At 35.5% G+C, this 21,248-nt stretch overlaps 1 protein-coding gene across 3 annotated transcripts in view; it reads right to left on the reverse strand.

The window, feature by feature from the left end:
• The window catches only part of GRIK2 (glutamate ionotropic receptor kainate type subunit 2), a 625,962-nt gene that overhangs the window by 236,241 nt on the left and 368,473 nt on the right, over window positions 1-21,248 (reverse strand). The window lies entirely within an intron of this gene.

Raw genomic sequence — 21,248 nt, forward strand, 5'->3', positions numbered from 1 at the left:
ATACAAATTCATTTTGGCTTCTCAAGTAAGACGAATATGAATTCTACTGTGTTTGCACCTGCTCAAATGACTGACCGCTTTAGAGGTGGATGATAAAAAATAAAATGTTTATAAGTCATAACAAACCAGAGGCTCAGTGACTGTCAAGTGCTGTGTTAAATGGACCCTCACATTGTGCTTGACAGACCAATGCCAGGCTCACTACCTACAGAAGAGAGCCACTGACAATGCGGGCAGCAAGGAACTTTGGGCCATCTGCTTGGCATGGTTTGGAATAAAAGCATATATTTCCTCTTCTCATTCACACAATTAGTGAGCTGTGAAATGAATTCCAAAATGAATAGGAACCCTGTAGATTAATAGCGTTTGCCACAATACAATACAAAATGAGTACACACAGTAGCTTTCATGCAAATGTATCCTCAGGAACTTAACCACATAAAATGGAAGGCAGCTAAACAGCACAATGCAGTGACAGAACATAATAAAAATACCATTTTATAGTTCATAAATCTTTGGGGAATAGAGCTCAGATTCATAACTTCCATTTGGTAAATACCAGCTGACTACTTTCACACACTCTGATGGCTGCACAGTGAAAACTCGAGTAGTGGAGTTGATACAGGCACATAGCATGAGCCTGAGGATCAGACTGCTATTTGTCTTTGGCCTGAGTTAACACTCAGAGGACATATTTCATATACCACATGGATGGTTATAAAAAGAAGTTACCAAGATATGAGAGACGCACTTGATTTTAAAATAAAATGAAGTTTTAAAAAATCACTGTCAACAAATGTATAGAGATATGAACACTTTCAGATACTACTAAAGGGAAGATAAGGGGCAATTTTGCAGATCGCACCACAAGGGAGTTTTTAAAATATCCATGTTCTTTTTCACCTAGTAATTTCTCTTTCTGGAATTTGCCCTGAGAAAAATCAAAGATAAGAACAAAAGCTACCTACATTATTTCTTTAAAAAAATAAAATAGAGTGGAAATCTACTGAATGTTCAAAGTAAGGAAACACAATAAAATCACCATGTATTTCACATAAACATTAAAAATCATGTTGTGAAAAATAATCATTCAGATGAGAAATTGCAAGTGGTAAAATGCTAACTGCAAAAATAGCTTATACAGAACTGTATTTCTAGCATAAACCATTATATACATCTTCATGAATACTTAATATGTACTATTCAACTTAATTCTCACAGTAATGGTTTAATAAAAACACTGATATTGTTCCCACTTTACAAATGACGAAACCAAGGTTGAGAGAAGTTAAGTAACTAAACAAAGTCACACAGGTAAGAAGCGGAGAGGTCCCAATTCAAACAGCCTCACTGCTCACAGCAAGTATTCTGAAACATCATACTGCATGTTATATGGACAACAACCAAAACAAACTGAAGGGAAGAAAATACACTAAAATGATACTAATAATTACTCTTGGGAGATAGTGGTGAGTAGAATTTATATTTTTTCCTATTTCTTTACTTTTTGCATTTTTTTAAGATGGAAGTTTACTAAATACCATTGCAATTATTCCCAAGATGAAAATTTTGATCTACTGTCACAAAATAACTAAAAGAACACAAACTATGATATTACTACTATCCTGCCATGACTTACTGACTTACATGAAAATCCTAGAATAGTAACCTTATCTAAAATGACAATGCTCGGAAAGAATTTTGCTTAATTAAAAATTTGAAAATCATTTTTGGTACATAGTTTTAGCTTCTGGATCAGAGGATATACCAGATGATAATAAAACTATTTAAGATCTGTGATTTTAAATATAATTATAAAAGGAAGACAATATTTATTAAACTATAAGTTAAATACTAGAGAAAAAAATTATAATTAAAAGGTTGTTGATCAAATTTCTTCTTGAATTTCCAGTTTAAAAATATGTTAATTTATTATAAAGCAATATATAGAACTTCTGAAACTACTCTCTCTGATATTTTCATCTGCTTAGGGTGCTTTTTTTTTTTTTTTTTGCAGTACGCGGGCCTCTCTCACTGTTGTGGCCTCTCCCGTTGCGGAGCACAGGCTCCGGACGCGCAGGCTCAGCAGCCATGGCTCACGGGCCCAGTCGCTCCGCGGCATGTGGGATCTTCCCGGACCGGGACACGAACCCGTGTCCCCTGCATCGGCAGGCGGACTCTCAACCACTGAGCCACCAGGGAAGCCCTTAGGGTGCTTTTTTTGTCCTATTTCTAGACTAGTTGTTTTATGTGATAATATGGAGTTGTCCATTTAAACTTGATATCCTGTCAGGCTTTCCTTTACTGTATTTTTTCCAAAACTGTACATATGTAAATTCTTTCAACTTTGGAAAGTTTTGAGAAAACTCCAGCTTATCAAAAGTGGTTTTCTTATTTTCATGAGAATGCATAAGCTTGAAATTTTTTCTTAATTTAGTAATATTACTAGTTAACATTTGTTCAGTATTTATTATGTGTAAAGGCACTTTCCTTAAATCATTTCCTTTAATTCTCATAACCATCATGCAGTTGGAAATTCACTGGGTCTGTATAAAATAGGAAACTGAAGCACAGAACAGTTAAGTAACTGGTCTAAAAATCATAGCATAGGGCTTCCCTGGTAGCACAGTGGTTGAGAGTCTGCCTGCCGATGCAGGGGACATAGGTTCGTGCCCCGGTCCGGGAAGATCCCACATGCCGCAGAGCGGCTAGGCCCGTGAGCCGTGGCTGCTGAGCCTGCGCGTCTGGAGCCTGTGCTCCATAATGGGAGAGGCCACGGCAGTGAGAGGCCCGCGTACCAAAAAAAAAAAAATCATAGCATATAGAGGTGGAGCTGGATTTGACTCTAGAAAATCTATCCAGAATTTACATACTTCTCTCTAGTTTCTTGCTCAGTGCTCTATATTTAATAAAGCAAAATAGTTTAAATTGTTTTAAAGTTATAAAATAAGAAATATCAATAAGTACTTGAATACATTAATCTATATAATTTCTTAATAAGCAGTAAATATTTACATAATGAAAATGTACTACGAAGTAAGGGAAAGTATAGATTGTAGAGAACTGGTAAATATAAATTCACAAAAAAAGAAATACACTGATGTATGAGATTAAGTCTATAATAGGTTAGTCAGAATAGAAACATTAACCAGGAACAAGGTCATGAAAGAAGTAGATTTATTCTATACAGTTGCTGCTCGTTAGGTTTACAAAAGGCAAAGGTACTAGAGTATCTTTCAAGATCAGGCTTACAGGGCATCTTTACTCCCAACTCTAAATTGTAGAGTTTGATTGAGCTGCTCTTGCTAAGTCCTCTACCCACTCATTTTGACTCTATAATCCTTTGCCTTGACTCCTCTCAATGGAAAAATACAACGAAAGAAGGGAGGAGTAGAACAGAAGAGGAGAAAGTAGAGGAGACACACAGGTTAATTACTTTGTCATCGTTTTTATATTATCGTTACTGTCAAGTTACATTGCATGCTTACTCTGTGCCACACTATGTCCATTTCTCTATATGCATTTCACAAAGACCCTATGTTTCAGGTGATACTACTCTTATCATTTAGAGAGGAGAAAACTGAGGCTTAGCAAGGTTGAAGTAATCTTCTCAAGGTCTCATCACCTTGAGAGACAAGACTTAGAAAACAAGACTCAGGCAAAGCTTAGCTCTTAGAACTACCATCCAAACTATCATAATAAGACTCTGGCAGAAATAAGACTCAGAAAAAAGCCTTAAAAACACGATTCAGACAAGGTCTAATTCTTAGAACCACCATCCTACCTACCACAACCACCTATCTCCCCTAAACCATATTCCCACTGAAACTATGACAGGCCATGGAGGGGAAACTGATGGCAGCAGATCTCATATTTTTGGAGGTTCTGCTGAATACCAGACAATTATGTCCCATAGACAGTATATCCCTGAGCTGAGATTCAAATAAAAGTTCATTTGTCTTACAAGTCAAATTTTCTTCCTTGTACATAATAGCTACCTCTAAAAAAACTTCAGAGGTAAGCAAAACTGTATTTTAACCAACTAAATTAAAATGGAGTATGTATACAATTTGATTATTAAAATACATAGGAGGGGGTTAGATAAAGTTGTAGTCATTCAGATCCTAAACTACAAAGACCGAATCTAGGCAGAGAGAAAAAATAAATCAGCAAGGAAGACAAAACAAATCCATCCTATTTTCTCTCGTTCAAGTATAATTACTCACATATATAAATAGATCACACTTATTGGAAAGCTAGAATATGTGTTCACCCTGGGAATACAGACCAGAAGGAATCGCAGTCTAGGTAGGTACAGACAGAGTCAAGTGCAGCCCTCCGTGTTTCACTACTAGGTCAAGCATCTATCAATAGCAATACGAGCCCCCTTGAGAGCCCATCTCAGACTAGACTGGAGTTGTACTTTATTTTTCTTTCCAAAATAAGTTACTTAACCTACAAAGAATGTCTGTCAGCCAAAAACTTGTTTTGCAAACCTTTAAAACTGTGCAATACAGTCCTACACATTTCAGTAAAACAACAATGATCTTTTTAAATGGATGGTTTGAAAAGATCACAAGAAGTGCCTTCTCATACATTTTAAATATACATTAGCCATCTCCCTAACTTATTGCTGGGTTTATCTCATATCTAGTTTAATTACTTTTAGTCATGCAGTGTGCAACGTGGATGCAGGTGGAAGAGTGATGACTGCTAATTTCTATGGTTGAGCTATTGCCACAGAAATTGGTTTAGTCACCCAGTGCTATTTCATCTATCTCAAGTAACCTCAAGTCTGATGAGACTTTAAAGTATTGAAAGAACACTGAAATGTAAGTATGCTTACATTTCTTTTATGCTCTGACAAAATCCACTGCATATTTTTAAATAATTGAAGAATCAGGGAGATTAGATGCTCTCAAAAGTTTCAGATGATATAATTTACCATTGCTAAATATTTCTGATTTGGGATGTATGACTGAAACATTTCCAACAGGAATAATAATGGATACTGTGACTAGTTAAAATATTTCTATGTACTTAGATTTCATTTACAGAAGATTCTGGTACTAAGCAGTAAATTACCAAGCACGTCCATATGGAGTGCGCATGTTATTTCAGTTTCTGATCACTATAATCATCATCATTAAACATCTTTTTTGTAAAGTTCTGGGATAGATGTTCTAGGAGTCATAAAATATTAAAACATAGCCTTTATTCACATGAAGGACGAAACAGTTAGAAATGAATAATTTTTAACTACATATGATCCTAGAAGGGAACATTGCTACATAAAATCTCTCTGATATTCTAAAGACTTCTCTTTGCAAAAAGCTATCAAAGGTAGGACTTCCCTGGTGGCGCAGTGGTTAAGAATCCGCCTGCCAATGCAGGGGACAAGGGTTAGATCCCCAGTCCAGGAAGATGCTACGTGCTGCGGAGCACCTAAGCCCGTGTGCCACAACTACTGAGCCTGCGCTCCAGAGCCCGCAAGCCACAACTACTGAGCCTGTGAGCCACAGCTACTGAAGCCTGCGCGCCTAGAGCCCATGCTCCGCGACAAGAGAAGTCACTGCAATGACGAGCCTGTGCAGCAGCATAACGAAGAGTAGCCTCCGCTCACTGCAACTAGAGAAAGCCTGCATGCAGCAACAAAGACCCAATGCAGCAAAAAAAAAAAAAAAAAAAAAAGAATAAATTTTAAGAAAATAGAGAATTTTTTCAAAAAGCTATCAAAGGTATTTATCTTTCTTCCCAATGGGGAGGCAGTCTTCTGGAATATTCCATTCCCCTAGTAACATGACTTTTGGGTACCCCATTGAGTTTTGCCTGGGAGAACTTGGAACACAGCCTTTTCCCATTTATCTTGTCTATTATGCCAGCAGAGTTACATTTATGACAATGTCATTCTGCTGGAGCACTTTTTACATATTTGAGCTCTTGACCTAGGCTCCAACACACCCAATACTGTATTTAATAATTTACATTTAAATGTAACTAATCTTAAGAGTGATATGATATATGATCGTATCTTGATTACAGTGATGGTTATATGGGTGTATACTTAGGTCAAAACCTATCAAATTGTACAATTTAAATATGGGAAGTATAATACATCAATTTTACTCCAACACAGCTATTAAAAAAAAACTGATCATGCATTTTTCTGGGAAGATGGTTCATAAATTTCTTTTTATTCTATACGTATCTAGAGTCCTCACAAACTAAGCGTCACTGATCTGTATCTTCTTTCCTCCTTGAACATTCTACTTTTAATAAAACTATTTATGCTTTCTCATTGTTTATCTTCCTTTCTTGATACAAGCATCTTTTGGATAATAACCATACCTATCTTTGTAATACCATGCACAGTATCCCATATATTGACTTGCCCATAGTAAGTGTATAAAAGCATTTTTTCAACAAATTGATGAATTCAACCAAAAAGTTCAATTAAACTGTAAAAGAAATAGATATTAGGAAGCTCTGAATAACAATCACACTTTGCCATCTAGCTAGAATGTATTCCCTCCCAGAGGTACGGTGAACTAAATCTGCCAGTAGCTCAGACCTGGGAGGAATGCGAGTGCAGCCTCTGTCCTGTTTCTAAATGAATTTATAGTAACAGTTCCGTGAACACATTTATCTTTCCATTAAATAAGTGCAGGCAGGTCTCCTTTGAGATCTGAATGCTAGCTGGCAGGTGGCAGATCCATTCTGGAACTCCTACGTCGCAGATTTTGCTCATTTCTGTATTCCCATCTGAAGTATAGTGCATAGCACAAAGAACAGCATGGTCTCATACACGGAGTTTAAGTTTATGAATCCTGGCTCTTTCATTGATCTTTTTTTAAATTAATTTTTATTGGAGTATGGTTGCTTTACAATGTTGTGTTAGTCTCTACTGCACAACAAAATTGACTACCTCTTTTGACTAGTCCATTGACTAGATCTTTTATCTAAAACAAATAATAAAAAAATATTTAAATCCCCATTTGCCTTGTTTCTTCATTTTATAATTGAAAATGAAAAATGATGATCTGCCATATCTCTTCCTTGTTGGAAAAACCACTTTTATAAACCAGAGAGTTCCAAGAGAAAAACAATTAATATTGATTCTTCAATTGGAAGATATGAATATTAAGGTTGGTGGGGAAAGGGCTGGATTCTGACTCTGGAGCTGCCTCACACAATCAGCACAAGCCTAAATGGGACAGAGGATCATCTACCACTCTGAGCAAGGGTGAGGGTCACACATGGAAGGCAGGCTGGAGTTCGCTCATTCAGCTGGCACACTGCAGCCAGCACTCTGCCCGGCACGGAGCAGGTGCACAGTGGCTGCTAACGAAACTGAGGGATGGAAGAAGAAATGCCCTCAGACCCAGTCGGGAGCCAATTGTCAGAGACAATTCTCCCAGTTACACTGCAGCTGCCATTATGCTTACTGTGTTGCCGGCTCTTTGTACTACTCTGAAACGGAGTTCTTTACCAGCAGCTGCGTGGACTACACGGACTGCATGAGATAATACATTAAAGCAGTTTGCACAATCCCTGGCTCGTGGTGCATAGGCAGGTGTTAGATGATGATGATGATGATCACCAGAAGAGCTGTAATCTTGTCAAGATGGATCCTATCCAAAACAAGGGACCAGTTTAGAAAGTATAATGTTTCAACCCTTCTGCACCCACTGTTAGCCTAAATAAGGGAACAGGCTTCGCGCTGTGAAAGAAAGCAGATCAAATACTGGAAGGAGAAGGGGCAGGAAGGGAATTATCGTACAACAACAACTTGATCCCTGTAAAATGTGGTGTGTATACAATGCCACAATTCAGTGCTCAAAAAAAAAAAAGTTACTGAATACACACACATTATCTGACAAGTTTAGAATTTAAATGTAAGTGGTAAAATATTACAGTATCTTGCATTTTGTTACTAGACGAAGGACTGCTGTTGGACAGATAATAACCTACCAGCAATGTGAACCTGGACAAATCTGCCTTGTAGTTTTTTCTAGTCTTTACTTTCTTCATCTGTAAAAGGAGGGGCTAGAACCAGGTGGACATTTGCATTCCTAGAAAACTCACCTTTCATTCTGATTTTATATTGGCCTTGGTAATACAATCAAAATCCGAATTTATCCATCTCCTCCCCATAATGCTCTACGCTTTGTGCACTTTTGCAATAAACTTTGTACCAACATTTCATACAAATTTATAAATAAGTGACATCAAAGTTTACTTTTCATCAGCCATTGCCTGCATTCACAATCTACCCAATTCCTACCTGGTCCAATAAAATCTGCCAATACCTGTATTATATTTTCTTTGTTGTTTCAACTTCACTGTTAAACTCCTCACACACACTAAAACCCACCCTGGCTTCCTGATACTCTGTAGAGAAAAACTAAAACCCTTTCTCTCTTATCCAAAGTCATTTACTAATATCTCAGGATTTTATCATCCTTTGTCCCTCTTACAGAGTTAGGATATGAATATGCCTGTATTTCATGGTTTTTAACTAATCAGAGTGATTCCTGTATTGCAGATTAGTTGAATAAAAGGAGATTCCAGAAACTGCATGGCAAAAGATCTTTAAAATCCTTTAAAGGAATTCCTTTGAAAGGAATATGGAATTTTGTATCTACCTGTATGGTATTTAGTACCCATGAGAGCTAAAAGGAAGAAGAGCTTAAAGGAAAGATCAAGAAAGGAGAAGGGAAAAGAATAGAATGGGTTCAGCCTCACAGTCAAATTGATGAGTTAGGAAGAAAATTCAAGTTAAGCAATGCTTTGAAGATGAAGCGAAGGAAACAGTATCAGACGATAGTGTTGCTGGGATTCAGAAAAGAAATGGCCAGGGCCAGGATTAGTGCAATGAGTAATTAATGGATCTATTTGTTTGGTGTTCCTGTAAACTTGTGAATTTGAATAAGTGTCTATGTCTCTTCAAACCAATACTCTCTGTCTTAAGCTAAAAGCTACCCAAAAAATGGTGGCAGCAGTTTCACTTACTTTGAAAAGGCATCTAAATGTTCATTTTGAGAGTAAGAGTTTCCATTGGCTCTTTAAGCTTATATTATACAATTTTGGGTTTTCAATCTTGCAAGAACTCTTGCTGGATGCCATTTTCTTTAACAACAGTCAACAAGATAATTTTACAAAACAGCATTATTTCTCAGCAAGCTTTTAGACCTTTATAAGATATGAAATTTAGTGCATGGAGTGCTTATGTTAGAATTGTGAAAGCTTTAGGAGATGAATATTTTGCATTCTTTCCAAGAATTATATATATTCATCATGAATATTTTTTATATAATTTTCTTTCTTTCCTATATATATCTTTAAAATGCACCATTTCCCAAGCAGAAAATCCTATATCCTATTTGTTTCTACTGCCACCGTCTAAACTACTTTAAACATTTATACACAAATTCCAAGATGTTTCTGAAACACCATGTAGAGAAACTCTTCACTTTATAAATGATTAAGGAACAGCTGTGAAGCAGATAAGACAATGCCAACAGGTTTTCAATTAAAAGTTTCATTTAACTAATGTAATTATTCTTACCTAATTAAATTTTTCCACTAAAATCAGTCCATTGAGTTATCTCATTCTCTTTTAAAATGTTCCATGAAGCTCTTACTAGCATCCATGAACCACACTGTATTGATGGCATTGTTAATGAACTCTCTAGCAACAATGCACTGGCCTTAATAATTTAGGTCCTGTTAAATTGTGTCTGCTTTTTACTACATTTGGAGCTGCTATTGATCTAGAGAAGAGTCAATATCAAGCGGAAGTATTCTCTGCACTTCCAGCTGGTGTCCAATACATCCAATTATCCTGATATTTGGAGCTCAAATTAGCTTCTTGCATTAAAAATGTATGTTCATCAATATTGTTTATATTTACTTTTTTCAGTGTAATGAATTAAAATTGATTTATGTTGTTAACAGACTGATTCTTTCTAATTTGAAATCTAGGAATATGCAAACCAAAAATACACCAGAAACTTGGGTTCATGTAAATACGAATTCCAAATGCCTATAAAAATTGAAAACCCGATACTTCATATATTATTTACCCAAACCAAAAATTAAATTATATTAAAGATCTATTTTAAGCATGATTTGAAGAATAATGTAGAAATTGATATAGATATTTCTGGACAAATAAAACAATAGATATGCAAACAAATCATATTAATATGTGTCCTTAACAACTTTTTATGCACTTATTGTGTGTTTAGCTTTTTATATTGTGCTCTATATACAAAATTGTTAATAGTAACTTCTCATAGAAATGTGAAAAAGTAAGTTTCACAGAAATCTAATGGGACTTAGAGCTTTAGCTTTGTAATTTATTAGTCACTACTGTAAGTCATGTTATCTTTCTTAGCTTCATTTTTCTCATCTTTAAAATAAGTATAATAATAATGCACCTCACGTTGTAAGGATCAAATTAGATAAATTTAGAAAAATGAGGGCTATAAAGCTCTTTAAATATGTCATAATTATAGAGTGGAGTAACTGAGAATCTCAAGTATGTTAGCACCAGTGATATCAATTTAGATGAGGAAGTGGTCTTTGAGGAGAAAAATAAGAATTGATTTGCATATTCACATTTGTACCTTAGATCTCAACTTGAAGATTCCCTGTCCCTTCACTACTTTAATTAACCTGGTTATTTCCTACTTTGAAAATACATTGATTTAACTAATTATTGTTTTATTGCCATGAGGAAATGCCTTTGCCTGCTGACTTTTGGGTCTCTTGAATATCCCTTTTCCCATATGAACATATGCTTTCACAATTATCTTTTTTTTCATTTGTCTCTAAGTGCTTTACAGTTTGATTCACTCATTCAACGTTTATAAATATTATTGTGTTATTGACATCAAACACAATTATAAGTTTGGGCAATAAGACTGGGAAGTCAAAAATGATTTAGACAAACAAGTAAATCAACATTCTTAATATAATGCCACATGCTGGGTAATGGGGAGGTATCTAATTTTGTCTGGAGTAGTGCCTATCTATTGATATGTTAGAAAGTAGGTATTGTTTGAAAGATTTTCCTATTAGCACCTATATCTTCAAAAGGCAAAAGGAGTGGAAAAAAGATAAGAAAACAAAAGTTGGAAAGAATAGTGGGGTTGAGGGAAAAGGTCAAACCAGAATTCTCACTGCTTTTTTTTTTTTTTTTTAAAGATTATATTTTGGGACTTCCCTGGTGGCGCAGTGGTTAAGAATCCGCCTGCCAGTGCAGGGCACAAGGGTTCGAGCCCTGGTCCGGGAAGATCCCACATGCCGCGAAGCAGCTAGGCCCGTGTGCCACAGCTGCTGAGCCTGCGCTCTGGAGCCCGCAAGCCGCACTGCTGAGCACACATGCCACAACTACTGAAGCCCGAGTGCCTGGAGCCCATAGCCCATGCTCTGCAACTGGAGAGGCCACTGCAATGAGAGGTCCGCGCACCGCAACGAGGAGCGGCCTCTGCTCGCCGCAACTAGAGAAAGCCCGCCCACAGCAACGAAAACCCAACACAGCCAAAATAAATAAATAATAAAAGATATTTTAATTAAAAAAAAAGATTAGACTTTGTATCCTGAGATTCCTAACATCTCCTTTAAAGACAGTTAGAATAGGTTTGTTCTTTAATGAAACAGATACTAAAGGATTCTCCTAAAGTTGAGTCTTTATATGTCATTTCATCTTATAATGGATCTAAATGGGACACGAAAAGAGTAGAACATGGAATTCAGAAGACCAAGAATATGATCTGATTAAATCGTGTAACATCTTTGATGGGACACTATTGTTTTGTCTCCTCAGCCATCTCTTCCTGTTAGAGCAGAGCCCTTTTCCCTCCCATCTATTCCCTGACCCAATCTCCTAGCTCCAGGTATTATAGGCCTGATAACAACCACTGCTTCAGGCATGGCCAAGTGACACAAGCTTGGCTTATCGTTAAATCCAGGCCTTTTGAGGGAGCCATTGGGAAAGAAGCACATTCCTTCTCAGGAAGTTCCGTATCATGATGGCACCTCTGTACCTCTGTCTGAGAAAGGAGCCAATACAAATGAAACAGGAGGTGAAGGATGGAGAGGAACCTGTTTGAGACTTTATGACCTGGATCCAGTTGGATCCAAATGTATCTGAAGACAGATCATGTACTTTACAAGCCGGAGAACCACTGTGCTTTCTTTTTGCTATTAACTAATTTTAAGGGAATTTTAGACAACTGGAATTCAAAAAAATCTTGAATAATGCAGGTTTACGCTTTGGGTTCCTCAAGCCAAACTGAGATTACTACTTCTATCTACTCACAGAATTAGAATATATCAATACATTCAGAAAAACAGGAAGATATATGTAAAAGCAGACCGTATGTAATTATATGCATGGAAATACTAGAAAACATAATAATCACATTAAATACATTCACCAAATGTATAATTATTGTCTTCTAATCATTCATTCTTTATTCTTTGTAGAAAAATATTCAATATAGTAGGGAATTTGGGGGTAACGACTAAGATATCTCTATAGTATTGTGAATTGGTTACACTTATAAAAGTGCAAAATGGGGCAACTGTAAGATGTATACACTCTGCCTGCCAAAATACACAGATCAAAAATTTGTCTGAATGAACACTCCCCTTCCTACTGTGAATGATACAGGTTCAGGGACAATCAGAACGTGAACTGAATGAAGCAAAAAACTTTAATGGTACACTGCTGAGAACATTAAGAAAGAAATCATAGAGGACTCTAAAAACAAATGCAAACTAACCCTCTGCAGTAGGGTTAATCAGTAGGTTAATAGACTGACATCAAAATTGGAAATGACCAATTAAGCTGTATCAGTTAACTCTTAACATTTCCACTTTTGAGTTTTATACTTGATGAAACAAATTATAAATCACAAACCAAGACATAAAAGACTTTCATTACAATATCTGTGTGTGTGTGTGTGTGTGTGTGTGTGTGTGTGCTGAATCTTATGTCATTCAGGAAATTAATTCAAAGTAGACAAAGAGCCGCAGGAGGTGAGGGTGATACCACTTTACTCAGAAGAGAAAACAGTTTGATAATCTTCACCTGATGGATTTTACAACTAAATAGTTGCAGCCAAAGCAAGGCCGGAGGGTGATATATGGCAGGGACTCAGAGGAAAACCAGAAGGAACAACATTTCCACAGAGAAATTAGCAGCAAGAGGATGGTAGAAATGTCTAAAAAGCATTAAAAAATGATCACCAGAAGAAACAAAAAGAAATTTAAGAAGTGATGAGGCAGTAAAAATAAATTAAATATTCTAAAGATAGAATAGCTTTAAATATTCTTCCCTGTTAGTTGAAACAGAAATTTGATAAATTTAAGGGAAAAAATTCAAATTACAAGACATTCAGAATTTAACTTTATCCTTGAGCTTAGCTCATAGCTCATTTATAGGAGTCCTATAAGGCACGCATTGACTCAGAACTCACTGATGGCATCTGAGTATGTCCAAGGAGCCTCAGCGCATGGCTGTTAACTACTGAGTAGATTCCTGTGTTTCCAGAGTTCATGGCATCAGATAATATTGCTTCTGCTCCTTTGCATTCCTGATCCTGAGCCCCTTCATTCATCTCTTCCACAACTGTATATCCTTCAGTGCCTTCTCCTTCCTTTCTCACCTCATAAATATAAGCTACCTAATGAATACCCACATGTACTTACATTTTGAAGGAAAAATTACTGCAAACATAAACAGCATTCTACGTTAAATGCGGAACAGAATTTGACAGGGTTTTTTTTTTTTTTTATACTTAGGTATTTGCACCTACTTTTATTCTCAAGGAAACCAGTACAAAGGTGTTACACATATCTATCATGCAAAACAGAAGAATAAAGTTTACTTTTATTTCATTATCCTTTGAAATTAGTTGAATCACAAGGACTATCCTTGACCAAAATTTAAAACAGTGAAGTTTACTACAGATTTGAAAAAACAGAGTAATATGCATATCTGCTATAACATTAGCATATATGTCAGTTTTTAACTATATCCCATGAATAATATTTTGCCTTTTCTTTTAATTAAAAAGAAAGTAAATACTTCACAAAGAAATTATTTGGTCAAAGATTACTTTCTATAACTCCTACCATATGGCACTGTGGTAGGCACTTTACAGATATTATTTAACATAATTTTCTTTAACAATCTAATGATATACGTAGAAGATTCTGAGGAGCTGAAGCTTAAACCACCCAGTAAGGGGCACACCTGAGAGATTCTGCTTTTTCTGAAGCCATGATACTTTATGATACATCAATTGTGGCTATTTATAGCAGTGCCTACACAATAATCATCTATTTTAGAAACTAGCTCCACTCCTCTTAAGCTAATGCAGTGTGCCCTATGAAACAAAGGTCACTGAAAAGACAGTTTTCATCCAAAGCTTTTCATCATTGAAAAGACAGCGTTCATTTCTTGATGACATGAAGTTATTTTTTCCAATCCAGAGGTGAGAGAGAATCAGTAAAATTTCTAAGTATGAGAAATCACAATTTCCTCATGAGACTATGTGCATAATGACGTACTAGCACCTACGGTTAGGTGCTAGAAAAAATTGGTAATACTATTCCGGAAAACAATCTGGAAATTGATGTCAAGCACAAACTAGGACACTATCATTTCACTTTGGGAATGTACTCCATAGAAACAAAAAGACAAGAGCACATAGATTTATATATACAAATACATGCATTACAACATGGTTTATATTTTTAAAAATATAGCAGCCTAAATGTTCCTCATAAGGTTAAGAAATTTGTAATATTTATAAAACTGAATGTTAAAATTATTGTCTAGCATTATATGTGTTGACATGTAAATATGAATGTTAAAATTTATACATCCATACTACAAAATAATATATTCCTCTTATAACACATTATAGCAGTACAGCCTTACATTCAGTAAAATATTTGAGAGTCCTCCATCTGTGCTGCAGCCTTTCTGATGTAATTATTCTCAAGAGCATCGATCTATAAATACACATACACACAGATATTGTATTTATTTTTATTGTTTTAATCAAAATTGGAATATATTAAATTTGCTTTAAAAAACCCAAGAATATACCCTTCCAAGTTAGTATTAATAGGTCTAACTACTGAATAAATTTCAATTATGAATATTCTTAAGATGTACATTATTTAGGTATAACCAAAATACAGCTTATGCCCCTCATGTTAATTTAAATATATCTATATCTATCTTCATAAATACATAGAGAAACTGTAAAAATCTAAAATGTTTCCAATCATAACTGCATTATAGAAAAGTTTATCTTTCTTCTTTACATTTTTATATTTTATGAGAACATTACTGTCAAAGGTAGAAAAAGTGCTAAAGTTATAACTGCCTGGCATAAAATAAAAATAAATAAGGCACAATTTTACTCATGCTTGATATTTAAGAATTATGTGTTGTGCCTATAAACAGAATTTCAGGTATACTTTGCTTTGTTGCACCTTGCAGATACTGTGCTTTTCATACATTGAAGCTTTGTGGCAACCCTGTATCCAGCAAGTCTATTGGCGCCATTTTCCAGTGGCATTTGTTCACTTTGTGTCACATTTTGGTAATTCTCCCAATATTTAAAAGTTTTCATTATTATTATTATTTGTTATGGTGATATGCAAAAAGATTATGACTCAACTTGCTAAAGGCTCAGATGATGGTTACTATTTTTTAGCAATAAAGTATATTTTAATTAAGGTTGTACATTTTTTAGACACTTAATAGACTAGAGTATAGTATAAACATAACTTTTATATGCACTGGGAAACCAAAAAATTCCTGTGACTTGCTTTATTACAGTAGTCTGGAACTGAACCTGCAAGATCTCCGAGGTATGATTTAATGGACCAAAATCAAATTACTATGTTTTTATTAAAAGTAGCATGTTTTAATGAACTTATTTACAAAACAGAAATAGAGTCACAGATGTAGAAAACAAAACTTATGTTTACCAGGTGGGAAAAGGAGGGGAGGGATAAATTGGGAGATAAATTGGGAGATCCCAATCTCCCAGTTTTTTTTAGTTTTATAGATAACTAATAAAGACATACTGTATAGCACAGGGAACTCTACTCAGTACTCTGTAATGACCTATATGGGAAAATAATTTTAAAAAGAGTGCATATATGTGTATGTATAACTGATTCACTTTGCTGTATGGCAAAAACGAACACAACATTTTACATCAACTACACCCCAATAAAATTTTTTTTTTTTAAAAAAGCGTGTTTTCTTCTGAATTCTAGATAATAACTCACTGTTTACATGAGACACTTCTAATTTCCCTGAAGTTCAACTACAGATTTTTCAGCTTTGTATATGTAAACTCTACCAGAAGTTAAGAGGCAGGCCCCAAGACTGTCAGGTGAGATTAAAAGAGCTGCCTGGATGCCATGTCAATCTAAAGGCAGCCCATTTTGGACAACTACTATACAAACAACCATCCAGGCCATTGTCTGCATCAGAGGACATAAAGAATTATTTTCTAAATATGGACATCAAAAGGAAAAAATGATTAATCAAGTAGTATCTTAAAGCTTTTCTACAAGCATTGTTCTGTTAATTAACATGGCGTCTGCTTCGTGCAAATGAAGCCCCAAGCTATTAAATAAAATTACTGCAGCGCTCCCTAAGAATGAGGCTCATTTGGAAAAAGCACTAATATGCTTTTTTTTCTGTCTTGAGCTGAGCGATTAGCAGGCAGCTCAGCTCTAGAAGATGACACTCCCAGAAGTCATTTGGTCATAGAGACACGCTGTATTTACCTAAAATGCAGTTTGACAATTAACTGGCATGACTAGATGTTTCCAAACAAGAATAGTTGTTTTATGTATTTATTTATAGCCGACTTTGTTTAAAAAATCTGAGGTAAACATAGCCAATCTTTTTCTCCCAATTGAATTCTACAGAAATCCAAAATGTGCTCATTTATGTCAAACATGACCTTGAGGAAGGTTTTAAATATTTCAGGAACTGTTTAAGATATCATTTTGATATCCTCAATGATATCAAATATTTAACCGTAAGATTTAGAAAAAATATTCAAGAGTAATTATTAAAAATATATAATTAATAATATAGCTATTTTGCTCTTAAAAATGTCTATTAAGTATTAAGATTGATTTTCTCAGTTTTCCTCTAAAAGCAAGTCCCAAATCAGTGAGCAGTCATTATAAGCATAAGTGGAATAAGTATATAAAGTTTACCAGGAAAATGTTGTTTCAATGATGCCAGTCTTTATCATTTTCTTAAAATAAACAAGTGATCTCTTCATATTAAAAATGTTTTAAATTAATAATTGGCTCCTTATTCCAATCAATGTATCTTGCAAAACAGAGGTAGCTTAAAACGTTGTTTTAATCATTTAATTTAAATTTTAATAGAATTAAACTCATATACATTTTGAAATTTAGCCTTCATTTTTGATGCAAAAAAAAGGATTCCATATAAATGACTCATAGAATTTTTTTGAGAAATCAGGTTTCAATAGATGTATAGGAAAATCCAAATTTGGTATGTTCCTAATTTCCAAATAAAAGGTCATTTTAATCATCATGCACCCAGATTAACCTCATTTAAAAGTAGTGCCTGCCATTTCTAGAGTCTCTGAAGAACGGGTTACAAGATTAATTTCTGCTTCATGGAGAGGAAGAGAGAGGGACTGATTTCATAAGAAAACACTTCCTGAAGGAAAAAATATCTTGATTCTGTTTTCCTGTGACTTCTCTAGGCAGGTCTCTACCTCTGGGTTAGGCAGATTATCTTCAAGACTAACCCAGGTAGCTTTTGCAAAAGAGGATGTAAATGCACTCTCTAAAACTGAAACACAGTCTGAAATAATTGAATCATTCATTCCACTATTCTTCCTAGAAAATATGCCAACTATTAAAGACCCAAATGATGTGCCCAATTGCTATCAGCATTTGTATTTATATAATAGTACATTAACACAGGCATAATATCATTTAGATTCAGAAGGAAATCAGAGAGAGACACAAAGGAATAGCACACATGCATTCCATAATCAGCTACCCTGTGCTAGGCAGAGAGAAAAATAAATGAATTCAGGAAATAGAAGTAGACTCTGTCACTGACTGATTATTAGGAAGATGAAGGGAGTGATGACAAACAGAAAAGAAGTTACAGTAACTCTCAGGTTTCTTATTATTTTCACTAATGGAAAGATGGTCATGATATTCACTGAGATAAAAATAGTGTAGATAAATGCTATCAAAAATGTGCCCTCACAATCCCTTTATTCTCCTACCTTGCCATATGTTTCTTCAGAGTACTTATCACTATTTGACTGCACAGAGTGTGATTCTCTTCCCCTCCGTTAGAACATAATCTCCATGGGTACAGGGACGTTACTGACTGCTGTGTCTCCATGAGTAGACAAGAGGTCTCAGGCTGGAAGATGATAATTTTGAGTTGTCTCTGAAACTTGCAAGTAGGAGTATCTGGTAATTGGGTTGGATATATGATTTTATGTTTCAAGTGACAGGTATGGGCCAGGGATTTAAATTGGGAAATCATCAGTTTGTGGAGAAGGATTAAAGCACAGGAGCAAATGACACCCGGAAGAAAAGGTAGAATTAGAGAAGAGAGCCCTGATGTTCACAGACATATAAGGACTGATAGAGGAAGAAGAGCATGAGAGGAAGACTGCAAGTAGAGAGAGCCAGGAGGTAGTGATGTCAGGGAAGCAAAGGCACAGGAATTAAAACTTTCTATAATTTTCTGAATTTGGGTTGACCTTCCTTAAAGGCAAATGTCTATTTCTTCCCCTGTCAAATCAGACAAAATTCATAAGTTGTTTTTCGCTCTTAATTGTGCAAATGACAATGTCCATAGAAGCACTAGCAGCAATCAGAACTAGTTATATAATTTGCAGGGCCCAGTGAGAAATAAAAATGCATGGCCCCTATTCAAATATTAAGAATTGCAAGATGGCGACAGCACAGCACAGCAAGCATGGGTCCCTTCTAAGCACGGGGTCCTGTGTGACTGTAGCAGTCACATGTCCATGAAATCAGCCCTGGAAACAGCCTTTATTTTTTAGTTTCAATCAAGCTTAAATGAATTAAACAATAATATGATATCTTCCATAAAAGACAAGCCATTTCATCTGGCAAATTTCTTAAACCTTGAGTGAACAAGAGAAAAGAATCGGGTGGTACTTCAGAGTTAATAGTTGCAGAGGAATATGACTCCTCAATCAATCAGAAGGGGATTGATTTGAGTAGAAAATACAGATGATTTAGACTGGCTGAATAAACTGAACATGATTATAAGATGGTAACTTCCTTGTATTAAGAAAATAATGGAAATGAAATGTTTATCTTCTGGGATATATAAACATTAACAATGTATCCAAATAGCCAGTTAATTTGAGTTGTTTAGTCAGATAACTGACAGTGACCGAATAACATACAGTGACTAAATAAGGCCAATATTCCATTTCTAGAAACCTCTGATTCAGACACTTTTTCAGGATTGAGTGAATTAGGACAATTACACCAGCGCAGAGCTTTGGTGCTGAGGGAATCACTCAGTTGTTAAAAACAAATCCTGAGACTCCAGCGTTCTTACCACATTGTCAAGGAATCAAAGCAGTAGGCACAGCCCTTTGATTTTCTGCCAAGACCCTCGATCTTTACATTGTTCTTTTGTCATTATTTGTTCCTCGGGAGGATGGCCTTGATGTTCTTTGAAACATTATTTCATTTGTACATGAGTGTCTCCAAGGAACACCCAGTGTGACTTGTCCTGGCACTGCAGCCTCTTGTAGACAGCCCTGGGATACTTTTCAATACAAAAGTATTGAAAAATTACACTTTGATGGTGACTTTAGTTTGCTTCTAGATTAACCTCATGGGTGTCTGAAACTCACCCATACGACATATCTACTTTTCAGCTGAATATTAACTAGACAAGAAAGCTGTAATTAGCATCTTGAATCTGGACAAACCTCAAACCCTGTCAAGGCATGTACCTAATGACACCATTTTAGACTAAGTTATTTATCAAACTAGATCAGAGAAATGCTGGTCTTGTCACTCTGAATACCCAGATTCAGAGGCATACATAAACCTAAATCATCCCCTCTCCTTCTGAGGAAGATTAGGAGGTACCAAATTAAGAAAAGAAATGCGAACATTATGGTAAGATGTGATTAGGTAAAACCTTTGCATTTGGTTTTGTTAAAAATATAACCCTGAAACATCCTGGCCAGAAAAGTTTTTACTATGAGTTTGAGGAAAGGCAAAGGCTCTTAAAGGCCATATTCTAATGAATGACTTTATAAAAGATATAAGTTTGCCGATTTTAGAGTCAGAAAAGGAATATTGCAGAATGATAAGTAAACTATAAGCACAGCCAAGAGGGACAGAGCACGTGTACTATCAGGAACTCTCTGAAGACATGAAGGGGCCACAATTACACAATTTCGTGTTTTCATCCATTGCCTAAGTTCCTTGAGAGAACTTGTTTACACCTAAGTAGGTGCTTGAACAACAAAAAGAAGGGCAGGTGAAATCACGAGTCACACAGACATAAATGCTCCTGCCTCCCTTTACAAGTGATTAGTACAAGCCAAAACCAAAAAGGTCACCCAACAGTTGACACTATTTCTTTTTGTAGCCAGGGAATACAGTGATGCTGGCCTTCCAGGTGATTTTCATGTGCAGGTGTACTTGAAAAAAAAGAGGACACTCTATACGAATTCTTGGGGGCATTTAACTGTCTTTGGAGAGTTTATTCAGATTCACTACTAGAGCATCACTGGGACTATGTCATCCATCAACTAACAGCTGACATTTGATTCTCATTTTTTAACATCATGTGAGACAGATACTGTATAGATAATGTAAAACACATGGCTGTCAAAGTCAAGAGATAAAAAGTTAACTTCTTCTGACAGTGTTAGCTTTCTCAAAAATTGTATTCACTAAGCGAATATCTCCAAATAAAATGATATACAGCACAAGAGGCTTTGTTTGTGTTAACCTTGTTACATGGATTTTTAATTCTAAAATCTCACACATTTAATTTAGTATCACTAAATTTGCATTTCGGTAGCCTATAAAAGCTTTCACAGGAATATCTTCACTCAAGGATGTTAATTTAAAATATTTTTTAAAAAATATTTGTTTTTGTTTAAAAATTAGGTGCTGCA

This window comes from Phocoena phocoena, chromosome 12, assembly GCF_963924675.1.
Source record: "Phocoena phocoena chromosome 12, mPhoPho1.1, whole genome shotgun sequence".
Taxonomy (NCBI): Eukaryota; Metazoa; Chordata; class Mammalia; order Artiodactyla; family Phocoenidae; genus Phocoena; species Phocoena phocoena.